At 33.7% G+C, this 13364-nt stretch overlaps 2 pseudogenes; both read left to right on the top strand.

Annotated features, from left to right (window-relative positions):
* Window positions 1–1841: 1841 nt before the first annotated feature.
* On the top strand, window positions 1842–5864 carry LOC116121590 (annotated as a pseudogene).
* Window positions 5865–9135: 3271 nt separating this feature from the next.
* LOC116121589 lies at window positions 9136–13066 on the top strand (annotated as a pseudogene).
* Window positions 13067–13364: the final 298 nt, after the last annotated feature.

The raw sequence follows: 13364 nt of genomic DNA, 5'->3' as shown, positions 1-13364 counted from the left end.
GGATTGAATCTTCAATCTCCGGCCTTGTTTTAATCCAAAGATGTTATGTAACAAGTATTGATAATAATAAATTTGACTTTGACCTTAAACTATAATATAATTAAGTTTATGACAATTTTCCCCCAAGTTTTCATTGTCTATTGGGATATCTAAAATTACAATTTATATCTTACTGTCATTGTTTTATTAGGGTTTCTCTCGTCTGAGTAACTCATATTACTCTTGATTTGTTAAATTAAATATCAAAACTCTAACAAAACACTGATAATTTAGAATACTATGTTATTTCATATGCTCCCTAACAAAACACTGACGATTGGAAGTAACTTATTATTTCAGATACATATGGGGAGAAATGTATTTCAGAGGAACCTTATAGGAGATAAACCTTTAAGTTAAGATTTTATTTAAAATCTTAGATTAATTTTAAGTAAGAACTTTTAAATAAATAAATTTTAAAAGTTAATTAAAAGGCTGTTAGTATATTACAATATCTTGCTAAAAAATTTATCAAATTTTATATATCTAAGTGATAAAATTATTTACTTAAAAGACTCTAGTAGTATAAATTAAGTTGTACAACAAAATTAAATCATAATATAAATTAATTAGTTTTTAATATTAATTAAAACTTGTCAAACACGCACTGTAAACTAAAATCTAGCTAATTAATGTCACATCCGAACTAAGTCAACATGTTCATTCGACTAAATCCATGTTTCGAGGTTCAGATCTAGAATAGTCAGAAGAATCTTTTCAGAAGCTTCCAGAAAACTCACTCACCGACTATATCTATCATACAAGCTTCCATATGTGATTGGGAATCCGGGTTGTATGAATCAGAGCCTTAATGGAACAGACACTTGTGTAAATCTTAACCGTTCATTGTATTGTAAAAAATAGGATAAATAGAAGTATTATTTGCTTGATAATAATACAAAGAGTGTATTCTTTCTATCTCTAACTTTCTACACCCTTATTTTCTTTAGTAAACATTTTTTTTTTTTTTAGGCATATGAGGTATCCAGAATCACATTAGAGTCTGTTAATCCTCAAGGTCACATAATACTTTATAAACGTAATAAATTAAAGTAAGTACACAAATATAATAATTAGGTATCTCTCGTACAACTCGAACACAAGATCTTAAGTATAACTAACCTCGATGATTAAAGGGTTTGTCATCCTGCCACATGCGACAAACATCTTTGCCTCAAAGGATTTCCTTCCAACATCTATGCCTTGAGCAAAATGAAGTGTTTAGATAGATCAAGGCATAATAAATAGTGGCTTCGTTCAAGGGTGCATGGTTGAAGCGCTCTCCCTTCTTGAGTTCGAGTTATATTAAGTTTGAGTTATATTAAGAGGTGACCAATTATCATATATGAAAAAAGAAAACCTAGTTTTTAGTTACTATCAACTAATATGAACGTGTAGAAGAATATAACGATCGACAGAGAGATGTTATATAAAATTAGGAGTGTGTGAGGAGCACCTGACGGTGGCGCGTGAAGAGGTGGGGTCATGTGTTTTATATAATTCATGTCCGTATTAGAGTGTCTTTCCTTTTACAACTTTTGCTTTCTCTTCCCTCCCAATTTCTCTCTCTCTTTTATCATAATCATCTTCCCTTCCATCTCTCTACTACCAATCACCTCCCTTTCCATCTTCAAACCCCCTCCAAACCCATTCCATTTTCTCTCCAATCCCCTCTTCCCTCACCTCAAATCAAATCTCAACACCCCACACCCCCCCACCAAAAAAAAAGAAAAAAAAAAATCTAAATCAAAATCTCTACTCTCTCTTAGTGGGTCATTTTATCTTGTACAATCTAGATCTCTATTGATCATTCACAATTCTCCTCTCCTCTCTGCTTCTATATTGACCCCATTAACTCAAACTAGAGAGAAACTAAAGGTTTGGTTTTTCTGTAAGACGAATATCAGAGAAAGAGAAAGAGAAGAGGAGAGATGACTCCAGCAAACTTGCAGGCAGTTCGGTGACACTACTTATACTAAAGTATTTGTTGGAGGTTGGCTTGGGAAACTCAGAAGGAGACTATGGAGAAGTATTTGAACAGTTTGGTGAGATCTTGGAAGCTGTTGTTATCACTGATAAGGCCACTGGCAGATCCAAGGCTATGGATTTGTATGTTCATCTTTCTGTTTATTCTTGCATGTGATCTTCATATTGTGACTAGATCTTGAACAAAATAACGAAATTTCAAACTTGTTTCGTTCGGTTTTAATTAGGTTACTTTTCGCGAGCCGGAAGCCGCCATGAAAGCTTGTGTTGATGCAGCTCCAGTGATTGATGGAAGAAGAGCTAATTGTAACTTGCTTGTTTGGGAGTTCAAAGATCCAAACCCTCAACTCAAAGCATGGTATATTTACTACTTTCTTTTTTCTTCTTCTTTTTGACAAAATTGTTGATATGATATACTGTATCAGATCCAGGAAAAGTTTGATGAAATCTTCCTTATTTCTGAAGCCACCATGGACAACAAGCTTGTTGGTTCTGGATATTCCTCAATTATTCTCATTTGTAAAAACTTGTGTATTTTCTTTTTCTTTTTTTAAATATTTTCCATTACCAATAGATAAAACTCTAAGCACAGTCACATCCAGCTTGAATATTCCTCCAAACTTGGAAAGTTCTATTCCAGCTACTTTGTTTTTGTTGAATGTTGAATACTCCACCATACATTAACTAAAACTAGTTATCAGTTGGAACAACTCCTTGTGCTCTTTTTAAATGCATGAAGAACACACAAACTCACATTCACACTATTCAATCACACACACAACACAAAGTTATTGTCTACTACTTGGTACTTGCTACATGTATAAATATTGTTTTTTTTATTTTTTGTTTGTAAATAAAGTAAACCCTTGTGTACTTTCTTCAATGTGAAGTGATTTGTATTTCGTTTTGGGTTTTGCAGGGAGGAGGGAGGAATTTTAGGGTATGAGCTCTTTTCAACAGGATTTGGAGGAGGAGTGGGAACAACTTTTCCTTCAACTGCAACCTTCCTCATTATGCCATCCAACAAGGGATACCATAATACTCTTTATGGTTTATGCTTTATTTTAACTATTTTTTTCTCTTTTTTTTTTTTTTTTTTTGGGGTGTTCTCTCTCTCTTTGTAGGCATGTGTGGGGAAGCTACATGCACGTGCATTGCCAACTCATGCACTTTCATTCATTATCCCTTTATAAGCTATCTAGGGTTGTCACTTGTAAGGTTGTCTAGCACGCTAGATGATTATTATGATCATCATCATGATCATGTTGTCGAGGACACATCCATCACTCTATGTCTATCATCTCCATCATATGTCTCTCTATCCACATGCTCAATATCAATCATGATCCCTCTCTCTCTCTCTCTCTCTCAGGGTTCCTGTTGTATAAACATAACATTACCTTCACCTGTTTAAATAGTCAGGATTATTCTACAGTACAAGAGGAACATTACCTTCACCTGGTTTAAATCAGATTCAGATGAGAGTAACGTTACCTCCAACACTAATACTTTACTCTCGAGCAAACTAAAGAATGTACATTGTTTAGTATGTGCATGCATCATGTACATGCATAACGGGTACAATTGGAAACACATGCATGTGCTTTTAGTCCTTTATGTCATACTGCAATCATACATGCATGTACAATCACAACACATGCACACATGGGGTTTTGCTTTTTGCATATCTAGTACATTTACATAAGTTTCATCTCTCAACTCTTCAAAACCCTAACTTTTTCTTCTGGGGTTTCTTCTAAACTCTCTTTCAGTACTCTCCATACTCACCGGATTACACTTACCCTACGGTTTGTACCATATTCTCTTGTCTTCTCCCTTCTACTCTCTTCATCTTAAGACGATTTATGAACAACAATGGCATCTTATCCTCTACTATTCTTATTTGTCACATTACAAAAATATTTATCTTATCAAAAGTTTTGGAACTTAACATATATAGACATATAGAGCTTATTTATTTCATTAAAACTAGACGTTGTCTTATATTTTGAGATATAATTATTTCACCTTGGTTTATCTATATAGATACCAAACTCATATGGGATTCTTAAAGGAAATGTATTTTCTGTGGTGGGTATAAGATTTTTGCCTTCAAATCAAACCAAGTGTATTGATATCTCTCTCTTTCTTTCTTTCTCCTTTTACCAATAATTTAATATATATTTCTGGTAGAAGAAAGTTTATTGTGTAAACATTAATGGGTGACCACTCACCAGCAATTGTTGATATCAAAGCTGGCAATGAATGGACTTGTTACCAAGTGGGCTCATTCCCTATTTGTTGGAGGGACAAAAGTTTTCTGTACTAATGTGGGATAATATATGTATATGTTTTCCATATATATATATAATATTATATATATAATATATATATAATATATATATTTGCCAAGTAGGCTAAAAATTAATATTTCTATATTTTAGCATATATATTAATTAATAAAATTATCATGTATGAATGTTCTATTTCTTTTAATGTAATGGATTCCTAATGTAAAATTCACTAGGAAAACAGATTTTTAATAAAAATTTTAAATCTAACAAATTTTGTCTTTTATGGTTTAATTCATTATATATGTTGGGATTCTAGTCGTATTAAAATAATAATAATATATAATAGAACGTCTATATATAATATATACTGTTATTCATATAAATAATAATGTTATAGTGGATGTTTTAAATGTATATATAGCATAGGTATGGTAAAGATATGAAATGATAAAGCTGGTCAAGTAATATTATGTTATTAAATTGTTCATGAAAAGCCGACATGCATGAACGAGGATTCAGAGAATGAGGATAAAGTGTTGAAATGTGAACTTTTTCAGTAGGATTATTTTGTTCTTTGTGGTCCATTCTCTCTGTCACAGCTTCACAGTCTTCCATAATTTCATGGAATGTGAAAGCGTAAATATATTTTTATTATTAATTGTCATCAAGTTAATATAGAATTTTATTTAACTTATTTGATTATGATTTTTTATTTTTTTTTCAGAGCTACTACAACATTTATGGTGGAGCAACTGCCAATACCCCATGTATGGCATGGACCTAATGCATGATGACTGGTGCAGCCACAGCAGCCTTCTATCCCTACCTCCAGTTCGGCGAAGCAGTGGCGGAGCTACTGCACGCTGTCTACACTTCCGGCCAGGGCTACGGTGTCCAATATCCTCACCACCTATTTCAGTACTCAGCCATCAATGCCACTGGTGTTCCCCTCAGCACTATGGTGCTCCCATGTCTCTTGCCCCTACACCAGCCTTGCAATCAGGTTTGTATCCTATAACCATCACACAATTTTGTTTATTTTATTTATTTATTTTTTATGTTTTACGCTTATAAATTTAATCAAACCTCTTGTAACCTTAAACAGGCGAAATTTAACCAATACCCACATATAAATATTCAAAAATTTTCATTAAACATATAAATCCAAATAAAAATATTCAAAAAACTGAATAGTTCTACTTGCATATACCGTCGATTAATTAGTTCCTTTTTTTTTTTTAAGTGTTACCCTCTTACTAACACTTAAAATTTTCTTTAAACTTTTAAATTCAAACCAAACTTCAATGTATATGCATTCTTTTCTGCCTCACCTCTTCGGTCTTAAATTGTTTATTTTAGAATGAGTGATTGGTCTTTCTCTGACCATGGGGTTTTAAAAAAATGAGTAATTGAACTGGCTTAATCGATATCCGTATATTTTTAATTTTATTTTTGAAATTAGCATGCTAGATTGGAGTTTTTTTTTGTTGCAAGTGTGTGTTACTAACATCTTTGACAGTGTGCTTTGCTGTGCCACAGCGGTGACATGGCTCTTCATGCACCACCATTCCCCATCGCTAGAGTGATCCATCACTCTTTGGCAAATCTCTTCACGCAATATCTCTTCATCATCATCATCATCATCAGCTGCATGCTTCTCTCTTGATGTCTCAAAACCTTTGGCCTAACCAGGGTTCTCTTTCTCCCTCTCTCTCTCAACTCTAACCACAGTGCTCAAGCATGGCAAATTGAGCATTCTTGCCACACACCAGAAGCCCCCCATAGGGGCTCAAACTCATCACCTCCAAATTGGAATGGTGATGACCTGCATGCATATTTTTTTTTGTGCATCTTCTCAAAGAAGGTTCCTTGGAAGAGAACCAAACCTCGTTTGTATCAAATACCAATCGAAGCTGGTGATCAGCTAAATTGGGAACATTTTTTTTTTTTTTTAATATGTTGATTCTTGCCTTGGAAAGGCCAAGAAAAACAACCCATTTTGTTTTTGTAACTTGTTTTAGCCTAGGGAAGGCTATAAATTAGAAGATGATCAAAAAAGAAAAAAGGTTTGCGAAAATTGTAAATTCACAACAAAATAGCAACCCTTTTGATTTTAAAATCTCATGACCCTAGTTTTGAAATGGCTAATCCTTCCAACTTAATTTGGCTAATCAACCCCTCTAAGGAGGCAGTTTTTTTAGCAAAATTAAACATTAGGGCCACATGGATGCCCACGGAAAGTCTTTTTTGTGCATTAACATTTATGTCTAGGGTTTTAGATATCTAGGACCATGTAGCTATAAGCTGATAGAAATTTTTCTAAAAATGTTTTCACCAACTTCACTTTTATAAATCTCACATAATGTTTTTTTTTCTTTTTATCTTTTTTTCTTTAAAAAAAATCACCCATCTTCCCTAGGGTAAGGGGAGATTTGTTGTAAAATTAGTGAAAATTGTGGCTAAACTTTTGGAGTATTAGCAACAAAACCCTAATCTTAGAGGGATAGTGTTTTCTTTTGTTAGTTTTTGCATCTAGGGTTTAGAATGTTTCAGAACTCCATTATTGGTTATGGAGATCAATGCATTTGCATGTAATCCTTGGAATATTTTTTGGTTTCCTTGATCTTCTTTACTAACCCAACCACCAACCATGGTTAGGACTTAGGTCAAAAATTTCCTCATCACTCTCTCTTTCTCTTTTTCTTTCTCCTCTTCACTCTTCTCAATGATCTCTTTCTCTTTCTCTTGCTCTTAAATTTCTCATGAAGAACACCTTTTTAATTGCTTTGATGTACTCTTTTTTTATTATCATGTATAATTAAGCTATTATGGTTGGATTGTAATTAGGATGATGCTCTACTTAATTAGGACACAATTAGATTCTATTTTTCCATCCATATGCTGGTTGGGAAAATTATGATTTGCTACTACTAGCTACTTCTTTATGCTTAATTTTTAATTTTGAGACTCTTGTTTAATTAATTTTGCTTACTTATAATTAATTCTCTGCTAATTAATATGCTTTGTCCATCATCGTCACAATATATTGCAATTCAAATGTTTAAATGTTTCAACTTGTTATTGGTCTCGATTAATTAATTAATATTTCACACTCCATTTTTCAATATTATCAATATCTCATTCTCATCTACTAATATTTATATATTTTGGTCAGTTGAGTTGCATGTGCTTTGCTTTATGGAAGCTTTTTGTACGGTTTTTTATTTTATTTTAGAGTTAAAGTAATTTTCCTCTCTTGATACCACTAAATACACATTTACCCCCCTCAAATATCTAAATAACGTTTTTAAAATTATATTGTAAGAAAAAAAAATAGTTATTTTTTTATAAAAAAATATTTTTATCAAAAATGTGTTTAAAATTTAATCAAACATCGGAAATATTTAGGTTAGAATAACAATCATTTCACAATCTCAATTCACATGTCATTAGATCTCATGTAATGGATAGACAAAACTTTTTTTGTTATATGTACAACCAATCAAGATTTTAAAACCTGACCTAGGGAGTGACCCGGTCAGGTCACCAGATCACCGGGTTGGCCGACCAAACCAGTTCAGCCGTCGGGTCGAACCGTGATATCATCATGCTGATATCAACGTGATTACGTCATTCTGACATCAACATGACATATAAAAAATAATAAAATAATAAAAAAACGGTTCAACTACTGGGTCGAACCGGTTGAACCGGCGATTCGTAACAAAAAATCTAGTCCAATCATAGTTCAAACTGGGTCATTTGAAAATTTTGGTTCTTTAGTCGAACCAACCTGACTTGATCATCAGTTCCCGGTTTAACTAGTTGAACCAGCCAGGCCGAGTTTTAAAACCATGCAACCAATTACTAAAACCATAAACTGAAATGTATTTGACATGCACAAATTACATGATTAGTTAATTGTTCAGGCATTGCATCTTTCTAAAGTACCGACATTCATTTTTTTTTTTTCCTTAAAATGCATACCTCTGTGAACCGACAATAACTAATATCAAAAGTCCAATTTTCATAATTTTCAATATAAAATATTTATCTCAATTTAAGTCTTTAAAATGTTAGTTGAAGTTATTAATTTATTCGTTATCCATTATCGACTAACAAAGTTTACTCACTTGTGACCAAACCAAAAAATGGTGCATGATTGAAAGCGCTCCCTCATCCTTGATTTCAGGAGTTGTATCAAGAGGTGACCAATTATCATATTAAAAAAAAAAAACCTAGTGTTAGTTACTATCAACTAATATAACGTGTAAAAGAATCGTAGAGATGTATTATATAAAATTAGGAGTGTGTGAGGAGCACCTGAAGAGGTCGCGTGAAGAGGTGGGGTCAAGTTTGTGTATATAATTCATGTCCGTATTATGAGAGTGTCTTTTCCTTTTACAACTTTTGCTTTCTCTTCCCTCCCAATTCTCTCTTTCTCTCTTTATCATAATCATCTTCCCTTCACTCTCTATCTACCCTAATCACCTCCCTTTCCATCTTCAAAACCACCTCCAAACCCATTCCATTTTCTCTCCAATCCCCTCTTCCCTCACCCTCAAATCAAATCTCAAACACCCCACAACCCCCCACCAAAAAAAAAAGAAAAAAAAAAAAATCATAAATCAAATCTCTACTCTCTCTATGTGGTCATTTTCATCTTGTACATCTAGATCTCTATTGATCATTCACAATCTCTCTCCTCTTCTGCTTCTATATTGACCCCATTACCTCAAACGTAGAGAAAACTAAAGGTTTTGGTTTTTCTGTAAGATCGAATATCAAGAGAAAGAGAAGAGAAAGAGAGAGAGAGATGACTCCAGCAAACTTGCGGGCATTTCGGTGACACTACTTATACTAAAGTATTTGTTGAGGGTTGGCTTGGAAACTCAGAAGGAGACTATGGGAAGTATTTGAACAGTTTGGTGAGATCTTGGAAGCTGTTGTTATCACTGATAAGGCCACTGGCAGATCCAAAGGCTATGGATTTGTATGTTCAATCTTTCTGTTTAATTCTTGCATGTGATCTTCATATTGTGACTAGATCTTGAACAAATATAACGAAATTTCAAACTTGTTTCGTTCGGTTTTAATTAGGTTACTTTTCGCGAGCCGGAAGCCGCCATGAAAGCTTGTGTTGATGCAGCTCCAGTGATTGATGGAAGAAGAGCTAATTGTAATCTTGCTTGTTTGGGAGTTCAAAGATCCAACCCTCAACTCCAAAGCATGGTATATTTACTACTTTCTTTTTTCTTCTTCTTTTTGTGACAAATTTGTTGATATGATATACTGTATCAGATCCAGGAAAAGTTTGATGAAATCTTTCCTTATTTCTGAAGCCACCATGGACAACACAGCTTAGTTGGTTCTGGATATTCCTCAATTATTTCTCATTTGTAAAAACTTGTGTATTTTCTTTTTCTTTTTTTAAATATTTTCCATTACCATAGATAAAACTCTAAGCACAGTCACATCCAGCTTGAATATTCCTCCAAACTTGGAAAGTTCTATTCCAGCTACTTTGTTTTTGTTGAATGATTGAATACTCCACCATACATTAACTAAAACTAGTTATCAGTTGGAACAACTCCTTGCTCTTTTTAAATGCATGAAGACAACAACAAACTCACATTCACACTATTCAATCCACAACACAACAACGAAGTTATTGTCTACTACTTGGTACTTGCTACATGTATAAATATTGTTTTTTTATTTTTTTGTTGTGTATCACTGTGAAGTGATTTTGTATTTCGTTTTGGGTTTTGCAGGAGGAGGAGGGAGGAATTTTAGGGTTATGAGCTCTTTTCAACAGGATTTGGAAGGAGTGGGAACAACTTTTCCTTCAACTGCAACCTTCCCTCATTATGCCATCCACAAGGATACCATATAATCTTTATGGGTATTATGCTTTATTTTAACTATTTTTTTTTTTTTTTTTTTTTTTTTTTTTGGGGGTGTTCTCTCTCTCTTTGTAGGCATGTGTGGGGAAGCTACATGCACGTGCATTGCCACACTCATGCACATTCATTCATTATCCCTTTATTAAGCTATCTAGGGTTGTCACTTGTAAGGTTGTCTAGCACGCTAGATGATTATTATGATCATCATCATATCATGTTGTCGAGGACACATCCATCACTCTATGTCTATCATCTCCATCATATGTCTCTCTATCCACATGCTCAATATCAATCATGATCCCTCTCTCTCTCTCCTCTCTTCAGGGGTTACTCTGTTGTATAAGACTACATTACCTTCACCTGGTTTAAATAGTCGGATTATCTACAGTACAGAGTAACATTACTCTGTATCAGATACACTAAGTACATACTTCACTGGTTTAAATCAGATTCAGATGAGAGTAACGTTACCTCCAACACTATAACTTTACTCTCGGAGTCAACTAAAGATGTACATTGTTTAGTATGTGCATGCATCATGTACATGCATAGACGGTACAATTGGAAACACATGCATGTGCTTTTAGTCCTTTATGTCATACATGCAATCATATCATGCATGACAATCACAAACATGCACACATGGGTGTTTTGCCTTTTGCATATTCTAGTACATTTTACATAAGTTTCATCTCTCAACTCTTCAAAAACCCTAACTTTTTTTCTCTGGGTGTTTCTTCTAAACTCTCTTTCAGGTACTCTCCCATACTCACCGGATTACACTTACCCTATTTTGTACCATATTCTCTTTGTCTTCTCCCTTCTACTCTCTTCATCTAAGACGATTTATGAACAAGACAATGGCATCTTATCCTCTACTATTCTTAATTTGTCACATTACAAAATATTATCTTATCAAAAGTTTTGGAACTTAACATATATATAGACAAGTATAGCTTATTTATTTCATTAAACTAGACGTTGTCTTATATTTTGAGATATAATTAATTTCACCTTGGTTTTATCTATATAATATACCAAAACTCATATGGGTTCTTAAAGGAAATGTATTTTTGTGGTGGGTATAAGATTTTTGCCTTCAATCAAACCATGTGGTATGATATCTCCTCTCTTTTCTTTCTTTCTCCTTTTTACCAATAATTTAATATATATATTCTGGTAGAAGAAAGTTTTATGTGTAAACATTAATGGGTGACCACTCACCAGCAATTGTTGATATTCAAAGCTGGCAATGAAATGGACTTGTTACCAAGTGGGCTCATTCCCTATTTGTTGAGAGGGACAAAAGTTTTCTGTACTAAAATGGTGGGATAATATTATATAGTTTTCCATATATATATATATATATATATAATATATATAATATATATATATATTTGCCAAGTAGGGCTAAATAATATTTCTATATTTTAGCATATATAATAATTATAAAAATTATCAGTATGAATGTTCTGAATTTCTTTTAAATGTAATGGATTCCTAATGTAAGAAATTCACTAGGAAACAGAATTTTTAAAAAAAATTTAAAATCTAACAATTTTGTCTTTTAATGGTTTAATTCATTATATATGTTGGGAATTCTAGTCGTATTAAAAAAAATAATAATAATAATAGAACTATATATATATATATCTATATATATAATATATATATATATATATTATAATGGTTCGGATCATATATAATAATAATGTTTAGTGGGATGTTTTAATGTATATAATAGCATAGGATATAGTAAGAATGATTAAAGTGGTCAAGTATATTAGGTAATTATTGTTCATGAAAAGCTGCGACGTGACGAGATCAGAGGAAGAGATGATAGTGAGGTAATGTAAATTAGATAGTTGTTGTGCATTCTGTCATCCTAGATCTTGTAACTATGAATTAAACGTAAATTTATCTCAAGTAGATAAGATGTAATTTGGAAGTGATGTTTTTTTTTTTTTTTCTCATTTGTTGGTCAGACAGCCAATTTATGGGTCGAAGCCACGGCCATACCCGATGAGGCAATGGATAAGTCTATTTGAACGTCGCACGCCTGAATCACCCCGCCATTTTTTTCGGCGAAGAGCACGTGGCGGCTACTGAGCGCGGACTACGGCTACTAGTACTCACCAGCAGGGGGCCAAAGGCAAAATAACAACAACAACTATTTCTTCTATAGAGTCGCGATGTCGTGGCGAGATTCATTCCTATATGCATAAACTTGGTGCAAGGTAACACTGCGAATTGAGAGACGAGGTAGAGACCTCAATAGACTCAGCACACAAATTGTCGCACTAGTGCACTTGACCCTACACCGCAATCAATCAGGTTGTATCCTATAAACATCCAAAAAAATTTTAATAAACAAATATGATGTAGAATATTTAATTATCAATGGATTATAAATTAATAAAATCTTGTAAACCAGGGAAAATCAACGGAACCCACCCACAAAATATAAGAAGATTCAAAAAGTGCATGAACATAAACAAAAAAAATATTCAAAACAAGAATGAGCAACTGCAAAAACGGCGAAAGTAGTCCTTAAGTTGACCCGACTAACTAAATTTTCAAACTGAATCAAACCAACCAAGAGCAGCTCCCACTCGGCTAAAGAATGAGGATTGTCTTCCTGACCTGGGTTTGAAAAAAATGAGTGAACTGGCTTAATCGTATCGTATATATTTTTGAATTACGCAAGATGGAGTGTTATGCAAGTGTGTGTTCTAACATCTTGACATGTGTTTTGCTGTGCCACAGGCTGAACATGGCTCTTCATGCACACCAATTCCCATCGCTAGAGTGATCAACACTCTCTTTGGCAATCTTCTATGACTTCACATGCAATTCTCATCATCAATTCAGCATCACTCAGCTGAATGCCTTCATCTTGATGTCTCATAAACCTGGCACACTTGACCTGGCTCTTTCCCCTCTCTCTCCACTCTAACACACGAGCTCAAGCAATGGCAAATTGAGCATTGCGCACACACACAGAAGCCCCCCATGGGGCTCAAACTCATCACCTCCAAAATTGGAATGGTGTAGACCTGCATGCATATTTTTGTGCATCTTTCTCAAAGAAGGTTCCTGGAAAGACCAAACTCGTTGTATCAAAACCAATGAAGCTGGT

This window comes from Pistacia vera, unplaced genomic scaffold (genome assembly GCF_008641045.1).
Source record: "Pistacia vera cultivar Batoury unplaced genomic scaffold, PisVer_v2 Contig996, whole genome shotgun sequence".
NCBI lineage: Eukaryota > Viridiplantae > Streptophyta > Magnoliopsida > Sapindales > Anacardiaceae > Pistacia > Pistacia vera.
This window is presented reverse-complemented; position numbering and strand designations above follow the sequence as displayed.